Source organism: Hemicordylus capensis, chromosome 1 (genome assembly GCF_027244095.1).
Source record: "Hemicordylus capensis ecotype Gifberg chromosome 1, rHemCap1.1.pri, whole genome shotgun sequence".
NCBI classification, from domain to species: domain Eukaryota; kingdom Metazoa; phylum Chordata; class Lepidosauria; order Squamata; family Cordylidae; genus Hemicordylus; species Hemicordylus capensis.
Window position 1 is genome coordinate 188,610,176 of NC_069657.1, and position 12,088 is coordinate 188,622,263.

General features: G+C 41.3%; 1 protein-coding gene across 4 annotated transcripts in view; it reads left to right on the forward strand.

Annotated features, from left to right (window-relative positions):
- The window catches only part of TANK (TRAF family member associated NFKB activator), a 96,978-nt gene that overhangs the window by 15,732 nt on the left and 69,158 nt on the right, over window positions 1–12,088 (forward strand). For 2 of the 4 annotated variants that reach the window (XM_053278381.1, XM_053278427.1), the window contains exon 2: window positions 8,514–8,561. The gene's annotated coding sequence lies outside the window, so the exon portion shown is untranslated. Of the gene's footprint in view, window positions 1–2,750; window positions 2,958–8,513; window positions 8,562–12,088 lie in introns of those variants that run through there. The other 2 variants (XM_053278445.1, XM_053278391.1) reach the window with 2 other exon arrangements.

Below are 12,088 nucleotides of genomic sequence, written 5' to 3' on the forward strand. Positions count from 1 at the left end.
AGGAAGTGGGCTGGAGTCCTCTTCAGGCACAGAAGCTCCATTCCTCTATTCTCAAGGGCTACAAGAGTCCCAGGATGTAAAGATATTCAATTGTTTACTTATATATGTGCTTACAATTTGAAATATATATTCGTGCACAGTAAAGTGAGAAAAGATAAAACCCTGGAGATAAGTAGTACTATTGATGGATCCAGACCCAAGGGACAATACCCATGTGACAGGTGTAATGTCTGTTCAAATTGTATGGAATTAGATAAGTTTCAGAACCCTAGGAATGACAGGCTTTATAGGATTCATGATTTTTTTTACTTGCAACAGCAAGGGGTTTATATGCCTTATCCAATGTCCATGCAAACTTTTGGAATAACAACTAGAATGATTAAGATATGTATAGAATGATTAAGATACATTAAAAATGTATCAGGAAAGGAAAAGTTCAGGCACCCCTGGTTGTCATTTTTGTTGGAGCTAGGACCCTGGCAGCATCAGCTCTCAGCTGCAATGCCTCATAGTGACCACTGGGGTGGGGGGAGGTTAGGATCATGGATAAAAGTGCTGGACTCCTCCCCTCTTTGTACTTCCAGGGTTAGTCTCCATTTTGTCTCTCCAGTGATAGCTGTTTGTTTTGGTCTCTCTTCAGCCAAGAGCTACCGCTGAAATTAAGCTGCAGGCTTGTTCACATTTGTGTGTAAGGTTTTCTTTAAATAAATCCTAGTAGTTCTTCAATACTAAAGAACTGTCTCAAAACCTCTTGTTTTGCTGTTTTCTCACCAAACTGGTTTTCCTTGCTATTTGGGGACTGAACTGTCATTCTTCCCCTACAATTTTAAGGAATATAGTCATAGTGAAAAAGAACTGAAATGTTGTACTGTATAGAGAAAGTCTGACCCTCTGAAAACAACCTCTCTAAGAAATTACAGTAGGGAGAGGTGTATTGGATATGTCTTTTGGTCATGCCTTTTGGCCTAAATGAAGAGACTGATTGGATGGCAGCAATGTAGAAATGTTCAGATTAATTAACTTCAATAATTCTGATTTCCTTGCCATTGTAACTGTGAACAATTATTTGGTTACATTATATGTATGGTTGTAAATCATCTTCAATAACAGGGATTGTATATTTGGTGATTATTACGTTGATGTGTGTTGTAGTTTGAGATAATTTTGTAATTTATGATCCTTTTAAATATATATTATTATTTTTAATTTTTGTAATGATATAAACTGTTTTAATATTGTAATTTTGAATAATGGTGATTAGATATTTCTTGGATTTCTACACGATAGCATAATATAAGGTTTTAATAGTACCTTCCCCTTTTAGAGGGTATAAGAGCAAGGCTCCATTAAAAAACAAACTTTTGGAGGGAGGACATATCGTAATCTACTATATAAGAAACAGCTGTAAGGGCTTTAAAGTATAGATAAAAGAAGATATAGGTAGTTGACTTCACTGACTTGTAGACCCTTTGCAAGGAGTTTGAATTTTAAGCTTCTGAAGGATAAGTCCACTATACACTAGTGGCTCTATAAACTTTTAATGTTTATAGTAAGGGCTTAATATCTCACAGAAGAAAGATGTGTAAGTTGATTACTAAGAGAGATCTTGGAGAAATAGTGAAAATTACTTTGGATTAGAAGAGTAACCTTGTTCCCCTTTTTTAAAAAAAAAATCTTATAAGGAGATGAGTATTGTAGTAAAACAGGGGATGTAAGTGATCCTTACAGAACTGGGCTATTTTATTTATAGACTTTGGAGATGTATTGTCCTCGTGAAAGCTAGAGATGTGCACGAATTGTGATTCGTAACATGATTTGAAATACATCCTTGGCACCTTTAAAATGGAGGAGAGCAGGTGCTTACCTGCTCTTCTGCCACTCACCACCACTTCCTGAATTGGCGGTGCTCCTCACAGCTATTTGTACATGCCAGCAGTGCTCTCCCACAGCTGCCCTCGCATGATGCTGGCATGCACATGGCCACTGCACATAATGGTGTGGGCCTCTGCACATGTGTGGAGGCCATTAATGACCTCTGCACATGTGCAGAGGTAATTTGCATCACCACAAAAAAGAAAGTTGGCAGATTTAAGTAGCTGGAGAAAGTCACCATTGTAGCCAATGAGAGATTGATTTGAAAATTCTGCCAATCAGAACATGTGATGGGGCTCCTTTGCTAATGGAAATCAAGTTGCCATTTTTATCTTTCTCATCCCCATTGCCAGACTTTACCCTGAACATTTCCAGTTCCCTGTGCTCTCCCCTTGTTCTCCTTCCTCAGACATCAAAATGGCTGATCCTGCCACCACCACCATCTTCTGTTTGAACCCAAATATCATGAACTTCCTACCTGCTCTAACAAGATGTTGCTTTCTCCACCCACCCCCATCTGAGGCAGGTGACAAGGTCTAGCAGAGCTCTCCAACCTTGCAATACAATAGACACAAGTGGAAACTTGTGCCCATATATGGACACATGACCGATCTGTGTGCCAAGATATGCAGCTGTACTCCCACCCTGGCCTTCAAGCAATGGGGCTGGATCATTCAAAGATTCATTTGTTTGTTGGTTTTATTGCAGCTCTGAGAGACTGGACTCTCTGGAACTGGACTCAAAATTGCCGTGGTTTGAATCATCTGCTTTAAATCAGCCCTGTGTGGAGAATCTGTTTTAGTTGGTTACTTCTAACTGTTACTTCTAACTGTTGCTAAGATTAACTATGGGGTTGGCTCCAACTGGGCTGATGAGGTTACTGTTAGAAAGATGGGAGGATGACAGTCGGGGTTAGACGATCAGTTAGAGGTTACTGTCGCCTGAGGATGGTTAGGAAGAGCTAGTGAGGTGTAAGAAGGAAAACCTGAAGAAGAAAACTGTGGAGGTCACCAGACTGAAAGACCAGAAAAGTTCCGAAGGGACAGTGATGATTTCCCAGCACAGATGGCTGGGTGCTTTCTGAGGTGAGAAATTTCCTTCAGTGGACACATTTTGACAGAAAGTTGTAAAGAGGAAATATTAAAAGGAATAGGAGGGATCTGATAGTTGGACTTTAAGAAAGGGGATTGAATAGAACCGCTCAGCTGAAGCTAGACTTTACCACTGAACTGGAAGACAGCCGAAATACCACATAAACTTGTTCATATCCTCTCACAGCTAGGGAGCAAGCAAAAGAAACAATGTTTTATTTATTTAATTCTTCTGTTAAAAATAAAAGATAAACCACTGACTTATTTAAGAGCATGTTATCTATGGTAGCTCCATACCATGCCCAAAATCAAAACCAGCTACTAAAAAGAGCAGTTATTTTGGAGGCAGCAAAAAAGAGGTGATTTTCTCACGCCCTCATGTCCACCATGAGGTTAAAGAGGTTTCACACATGATGCTAAAAGCTTCTCTTGCATAATCTGAGTATCTGGATGTCAATGAAATAGGAAACCAAGGAGAATAATTTTAAAATCTAACAAAGATTCTAGCATAGATTTTCCATTTGCACTATAGTTCCAGGAAAGGCAAATGCCATTTAAGCTCCCACTGTGGAAAAATATATTGAAAAGGGAGAGGAATTCTTCATTTTGGATACACTCATTGCTTTCGGAATATGCTAGTGCTTGGGCTTCTACAGAAGAAGGGGAGATGTAGGGGAAAGTAATGAAAAAGAATGTTCTCTTCTGCATGCTTTCATGGTACCCAGAAGGCATCCCCAAGCGGCCACTTTTGACAGAGATCATGTTAGAATTAGGAAGGAAGGCCTAACCATTTTAATGAGTCTACCTTTACATTACAGAATCACTGCAGATGGGGTAGAAAAAACTACCATATCCTGGAGTAATACCACTAAAGAGCCAAACGGTATTATTTTTCAGACCCTAAATCCTCAAAAGAATTACAGTGTTGGGCTGCCTGCCAATTCAAACAATTGCCAGTAAGCCTGATGATCCGGTTGCAATCAAATAGACAGAAAAAAGCAGCCACCACTCAAAAATCTTGAAGAAACAGATTTTTTATGTTTAAACAATTCGAACAGAGGACTTGTTCTATATGCAGCAATATAAAGAGCAGGGGTCTTTTCTGACTTTGAAATGCCACCGAAAATGTCTAAGAAATTCAGATATTATATATCTGAACTGTTGGATTTAGGAGTTACAATCAGGTGGTCTTCAAGAGCTTTCGCCACAGCTTTGTTCAAGAAAATAATGTGAAAGATGGGCTTTGTTTTGAATTACAGTCCCTGCTTCTACATATGTGTGTGCACACACACTCTTGTCTATTTAGTCTTTTTCTAATTTTGGGCTGCCCGCCTGCCCCATGGAGAGCTTCCACTGCTAGTGAGATCTCCTTCACACATGCATGTTTATCCCTTGATGACTTTAACATCAAGAGATGATGCATGCATACATCATCACAGACCGGTCACCACAGAGAGCCAGTTTGGTGGAGTGGTTAGAGTGGTAGACTGGGACTTGGGAGACACAGGTTCAGATCTCTGCTCAGCCATGAAACTCACCAAATAACCTTGGTTCAATTACTCTCTCTCTCAGCTTAGCCTACCTCATTGGGCTGCTGTGAGGATCAAATGGGGAGGTGACCATGTGCATCACCGTAACTTCCTTGGAAGAAGGGTGGATTAAAAAAGGGGGGGAAATACTACCTCACAACACGATACTTTTGAGTGGACTCCCTCCACACATTCAGCTTTCATTCACATTCATCAAGACCTGGGTCATATGTTTGGCAGCTGTCAAATATCACACAAGGGGCCATCAATGGGCTTACAATCCAGAAAGAATTGCACAATGGTGCTAACTGCATAAACAAACACCCTTAGGAGGGAGTTGTACTTGGGGTCCTCACCATTTTCATCATAATTACTGCCCTTTTAAGAGCAGGCACAATCACACATACGGCAGAGGCCATGTGTTCAGCTTCCATGTGGAAGTGCAAGTTCCCACAGTTGGTTGTGCTGGTCAAAGACTGAAATAAAGACTATGACTACAGTTGGCACACTCACACATAACCTACTAGGTTGTAAGTCCACTATCAGCCCTGCATGCTCCTGTGGATGACGGCATGGGGTGGGGGCAGGCGAACATATGAACCAGACCCAGCTGTACATTAATGAAATGTAGAGAAATCAAGGTATGTACATTGCACATGCATACCAGCTCTGAGTATACATAGGAACATAGGAAGCTGCCATATACTGAGTATAGGTCCATCTAGCTCAGTATTGTCTTCACAGACTGGCAGCAGCTTCTCCAAGGTTGCTGGCAGGAATCTCTCTCAGCCCTATCTTGGAGATGCCAAGGAGGGAACTTGGAACCTTCTGATGCTCTTCCCATAGCAGCTCCATCCCCTAAGGCAGGGATTCTCAACGTGTGGGTCCCCAGATGTAATTTGACTTCAACTCCCATAATTCCCAACCAAAGGCCACTGGGGCTGGGGATTATGGGAGTTGAAGTCCAATAACATCTGGGGACCCACACGTTGAGAAACCCTGCCCTAAGGGATGGAGTGCTCACACATCAAGTCTCCCATTCATATGCAGCAGGGTGGACCCTGTTTAGCTAAGGGGACAATTCATGCTTGCTACCACAAGACCAGCTCTCCTCTCCTATGTGTGTATACATAGACACATGTATGCACACAGGCATTAGTTACCCACTACTGGAACAAAGGGGTTTTGTTTTTTTAAAGAAATGGTTGGTTCCCCCAACCATGTGAAAGAACATTTCCTGTTAAGTAATTCTGTGCATGTAAGCAACAGCATGATCAGGACTACAATGCTTGCCCTGATGAAGGTGTCGGTGCTCAGCCAGCCAGAACTAGGGTAGGCAACGTATGACTCTCCAGATGTTGCTGAACTACAATTCCCATTACCCCCAGCCACTGTTTATTACAGCTAGGGGTGATGGGAGCTGCATGTTGCCTACCTCCGATCTAGAAGCTGAAGAGCAGAAATGACCAACTCCTGCCCCCTCAGTCCTGCTCCCCGAAGGATCCAATCAGCTTGGTGTGGATGAGACTGAGCATGCTACGAATAGTTGTAGTTTGGCTTTTGATGTCCCCATGAAAAACACAGTGCAGCCTGGCAATCATGAAAGGGAGCAGCACCCAAATGCAGGGCTGGTGTAAGGTTCTCTAATGACACATTGTATGTTCACTTTCAAGGAAGACATTCCTGTAGTACCAGGTTTGCACTAAAGCACTGACTTCAAAGCACATGAAATTCACAGGCAGAGATGACCTCAGAGCTGACTCATATATTATCATGAAATAGGGAAGTACAGAGTGCAGTAATGTGTAATGCATGAAGTGTGACTTGTAGTTATCTCTCATGGTGAGAGCCTTGTGTGTGTGTTTGAGGCTGTCCATCTGTCAGAAAGAAAGAACGAACGAAAGGATGAAAGAACGAAAAGATCACATTACTGTTTCTCCTTGTCGTTTTTAAAAAGCATAGCTAAAATATGCTTCTACAATATATGCGTCCTACACAGAGGACCTGTGGAGGACCAGGGAGGAGAGCTGGTCTTGTGGTAGCAAGCATGACTTGTCCCCATAGCTAAGCAGGGTCTGCCCTGGTTGCATCTGAATGGGAGACTTGATGTGTGAGCACTGCAAGATATTCCCACTCAGGGGATGGAGCCGCTCTGGGAAGAGCAGAAGGTTCCAAGTTCCCTCCCTGGCTTCTCCAAGATAGGGCTGAGAGAGATTCCTGCCTGCAACCTTGGAGAAGCCGCTGCCAGTCTGTGAAGACAATACTGAGCTAGATAGACCAATGGTGTGACTCAGTATATGGCAGTTTCCTATGTTCCTATGACATTTGCACTGAAATGGAAATTTACATCTCAACTGGAGGCAGCTTATGTCATTTTTCCCTTTGCTGCAACTCCAGCTATTATCTCAAGGCTAAGTATGAAGATTTCTGTGTTCATACTTCCTCTGTGTTCCTGGGGGCACTCTGATTGTCAGACAATGGGCCAGGGGCCGGAAGTCTGTTTAGCTGCATAAACCAATATATTTGTCGGATACCGAAATCCTTAATAAAAGTTAGCAGTTATGTATTCAGGCCTATGCAAATTAAAATTTAAGCAGCCTTAAAGTATACAATCTCTCTTGCATCTTTTGAGAACATTTCCCCTTTGTGAATAAAACTCTTTGATTAAAATTTGATAGTGTTCATAGTGGTCAAATACAATTTCTCAAGGGTCAGGTCCAGCATGTGTGCTACTAGTGGGCCATCTCTGCTGTATGTAGAGAGTCAATCTGAGAAGCAGGCTTCCTACCCTTTGCCTAGAGACTAGTCCATTTTGGCTCCCATATGAGTGCCCTCAGCATAGGAGAAAGTCATGTTGCTTATCATCAGCAGTGTCACAGGCACTGTCCTGTAGGTGCCTGTCACGCTCAGGAAACCACATTCTAGAGAGGGCTCCAAACCCAAGGGCTCCCATTAGCCAGAATAGGGGCACTTTATTTCCCCAGCAACAATATACCGTGACCTGAGTGCTGGTTCAAATATCCACTGGTACTATATCGGGCAGCAGCGATATAGGAAGATGCTGAAAGGTATCATCTCATACTGCGCGGGAGGAGGCAATGGTAAACCCCTCCTGTATTCTACCAAAGAAAACCACAGGGCTCTGTGGGCGCCAGGAGTCGAAATCGACTTCATGGCACACTTTACCTTTAAGTGCTAGGAACAATCATTATAAGAATTTCCTTGATGGAAAACACTGGATCATGTGTGGCAACTGAGCAACAACTGCACATTTCTTGCCCTAAAAACTGAACAAAACCTGGAAAGGTTCAGAGCAGAACATCTATTACAGAAACCTCAAGTGATTCAGAATATGTATCCATGCTTATTTACTGTGTGTTTCTCAATAAACTCATGTCAGTAAAACAGATGATGTATGTTCACATATGCATTAGGGCCCCACTTCAGAATGTAGGAAAAGCAGCACCAGCTCATTTTCATTCTAATTCTTGCATCAGGAAAGTGAGGTGGGTATCCCATAATATAAAATTCACAGGAATGAACTTGCATGTATGAAAATTTAACATGCATTTTCCCTTAATATGGAATAATTATCTGACTATTTGGGGCAGGTTGTATGTTGCACATATTTTGTCAGTTGCATGTACTTGTCAAAAGTGCTTCTTCTGTAGCCAACTGCGAAATCACTCCATTACTTCACTCATAATGTGCACTACTGTCTGTGTAGCCTTGGTGAGTGACCTTAACTGAAGTGCATGGAACTGTTTACACGATTAAGAACAGCTACAGAACGTTTACAACTAGTTTTCACTTCAAATTCAGATTTATAGAGAGCACGTTTCATAATGATTGGCTGTCTGCAGCTGCATACAAGGAAGTTCTCAAGTGGGGGATTTCTCAGTGGAAGTTCCCAGTTAACGTCAATAATAAGCCATACAGGATACTGACTGAGCTTTACTTCTAAGATCCTGTTGAGAAAGCTTCCCGAGTCTCAAAAAATTATCTATATTTTTATTATTAGGAATTGAAACAGAATAAAAGGTTTATTGAGACAACGATCATTTACAAGGTAAGGAATTTTTAAATTTTATTTTTTTTAATCTATAAGCAAGGAATATTTAGTTTAGCTGAAATAGACAATGTTCAGAGCATGCTGTTTGAATCAAGTCATTATAATGTGAAAAAAGGATGTGAATTCTATAATTATGATAATTGTGATATTTTCCAGGCAGATTTACAGTAAGTGCTGGTGCTTCTTTTTAAACAAGTAGTTTAAACCCCTAACCATTCTTCACATTAGTTTCTTTATCTATGAAAATAATGCTGCAATCCTAAACATATTTACTACAAAGTAAATCCCATTACTTCCTTTACTTGTGAGGCTTTACTTGTGAGTAAAATAATATTGGCATCACATATATTAAGACACAACAAATTGACTGAATTATTCCATTATCTGTTTTAAAAAGTTACACTGCTCTCTGATAAAACAATGTTTATGGCTGCATCAATTTCTTCTCCTCCTCTCAGCCGATTTGGCATCTTCCATCTTCAGCACAAACATTTTCAGTGCTTTCTTGCTCTATAAGAATTCAAGTTTATTCATGTATTTGTATTGCGCAGTCATTGCTGTCATCATTATGCTGGTAAAAACATATATAACTGCATGGAATGCACTTTAGCTAATAAGACGATGTTGTATGGTGGCTTAGGGTGTTTGTACTAGATGTCTGTCTACAATGCATCTCTGTTTCAGGGCTAAAAATATCACTACAAATCCTAGGCCCAGGAAGTACTACCATGTCCTTGTGCTATTCCCACTAAAAATCTCGAGAGGGCTTACACAGTCTGCTTCACAGCAGATTATACCCTCTGTTTGATGGCCAGAAGCTAGTTAGAGACTTGTCCTTCTAGTAATCAGCTAAGCAAAATGATTTTAATTATATTTTATTGCTGTATAATTACATTGGTGAATGTGGACAGGAACAAAGGGGTAAAGCATGCCATCTAAACACTTCACCCACATACGTCACTGAGCTTAAAGTACCAGCCAAAGACTATGGAAGAGCTGAAAAAATAAGCACTCAATTGGCATCATATATGGACATCATACAGCCAAAGTTAATTGGCTGATTTCAATAAAGTAATTAGGGCCAAACTATATATGTGTGGGAGCATGCTGCTAAAAGGCATGCTTCCAACAGAAAGCACCTTTTCCTTTTCTTTCTTTCTTTTTACAAAAGAAACAGCCACAGGGCCCAATCCTGATGGCTTCCAGTGAGCAGGAGACTCACTCTTTCCACTTGCACCATTTCCGCTCTGGAAATCTACCTCACCCAGCCCCACAATGGATGCTTGAGAGCAAATAGCAACCTGGGGGCAATTTCTGAAGGGAAAATTGCATGAGCGGAAAAAGTTAATCTCCCCAAGTCTCAATCAGAATTATTTTATTTATTTATTTATTTATTTATTTATTTATCTATCATATTTTTATACCGCCTAATATGCATATCTCTAGGCAGTGTACAAAATTTAAAATGTTTAAAAGTCACACGTTAAGATACATGACAATAAAAACAATATAATAAAATTATTAAAACAAGTTTTTAAAATTATTAAAATTAATGCTAATTAAAAGCCTGAGATAATAGGAGGGTCTTGAGGTTCTTCCTGAAAACAAACAGAGAAGGAGATGCTCTTATTTTGGCAGGAAACTTATTCCAAAGCCCTGGGGCAGCCACAGAGAAAGGCTGGTCCTGGGTCGCCACCAAACGAGCCGGTGGCAAATGTAACTGGACCTCTCCAGAAGATCATAACAGGCAGCAGGGATTATGACAAAGGAGGCGCTCTCTCAAATAGCCTGGTCCCAAGCTGTTAAGGGCTTCACAGGTAATAACCAGGACTTTGTATTTCACCCAGAAACACATCGGCAGCCAGTGCAGTTCTTTTAGAACCGATGTTATGTGGTCCCTTTGTGTTGTCCCAGAGACCAATCTGGCTGCCGCATTCTGTATCAATTGTAGTTTCCAGACTATGTACAAAGACAGCCCCACACAGAGCACATTACAGTAGTCAAGCCTGGGGGTTACCAGCATATGTACCACTGTTTTAAGGTCATTCACCTCTAGAAATGGATGTAGCTGATGTATCAGCCAAAGCTGATAAAAAGTGCCCCTGGCCACCGCCTCAACCTGCGAAACCAGGGAGAGCTTTGGGTCCAGGAGCACTCCCCAGCTATGCACCTGATCTTACAGGGGGAGTTTCCTGTAGAATTAGGTCCCCCTTTGACTGTTTTTTTGTTTGGGGTGGGGGATGGGGGAGATGCTTCTAGCTAGAAGCACTCTTTTTAACAACACATTTCCATATCTAGTTTAGCCCACAAGCACATATTTAAATCTTGCCCCTTAGAATTATGAGTACTGAAATTTGACTGGATTGTGCTCCGTATCTTTACAATAGATAATACTGGTATTTTTGCTCAGGGTGCCATATTGTCTTAAGTAGAAGGAAGTATTTCCGGGAAACAAGCAAAAAGATTTAACTATCTGATGTGGGTTATCTAGTGCTTGAAAGCATGGATGCAGAATCAGATATTGAAGCGCACCACCTTAAGATATTTTGTTTGCAGGAAAGCAATATATGTGACTCTGAGCACATCAGGGCAGGAGGGAACTGCCTTAAAGCGTATAGGAAAATAATTATATAGAAACAATACCAGATTTACATGGATTAAGTATTTGTAGGCATGCTCTTTTACTTGACAGAGTAAATATTATACACATAGTGGCCGACATCCAGATTAACAAAGCATATGTGCAGCAAACACACAGCCCAAGCTATGTAGGAGGGACAATTTCAATCGATCTCCCTTTCTCTGTGACTCCTGAAAATATTACCCTGAAGACTGTGCGACCCTTGAGCACATATTTTCAGGAGTCAGAACCAGCTAAAGAGCGGGGGGGAGAGAGACAAAAGCCAACCCTTTCCTGTAGAGCATGCACAGCATTGCTACGTACACACTTTGCTAGTATGGATGTCGGTCATTATCCTTAGAGTAACAGATATTGCCTCTTATAAAATGGTACCTTACAACAGAGTAGAGGGATGAACTTTTGATTAGCTTCCACCCTTTCAGCATGAGAGCTGGCACAGGGTCATGCACAGGTATTCTGTCTGTCAGACAAGGGTGTCTCCTTAGTTAAGAGCTCAGTGAGTAGCAGTAGGCAAGTTACTCTCTCTTAGCTTTCTCCAGTCTCAATTATGAAGATAATTCTGGCCTACCTTACAGGGTTGTTATAAAGATTACTGAGATAATAGATGTGAAATAATTTGACTACCGTATTTTACAGAGTATAAGACGCACTTTTTTCCTTGAAAAATATCCCCCCAAATTCAGGTGCATCTTATACTCCGATTGGCCAGGGAGAAGTTCAAAGTTTAGGGCTTTTCGGGAAAGAGAGGGGGAGGAGGAGGAAGGGTTCAGAAGGATTGGGGTGGGGGGTTCCATTAAGGGCGGGGGAGAGTTTACTTACCCCTCCCGCACTTTCCCCACTCCGGCGCCGTATTTCCTTTACAAATCGGGTGGCAGGATACCTC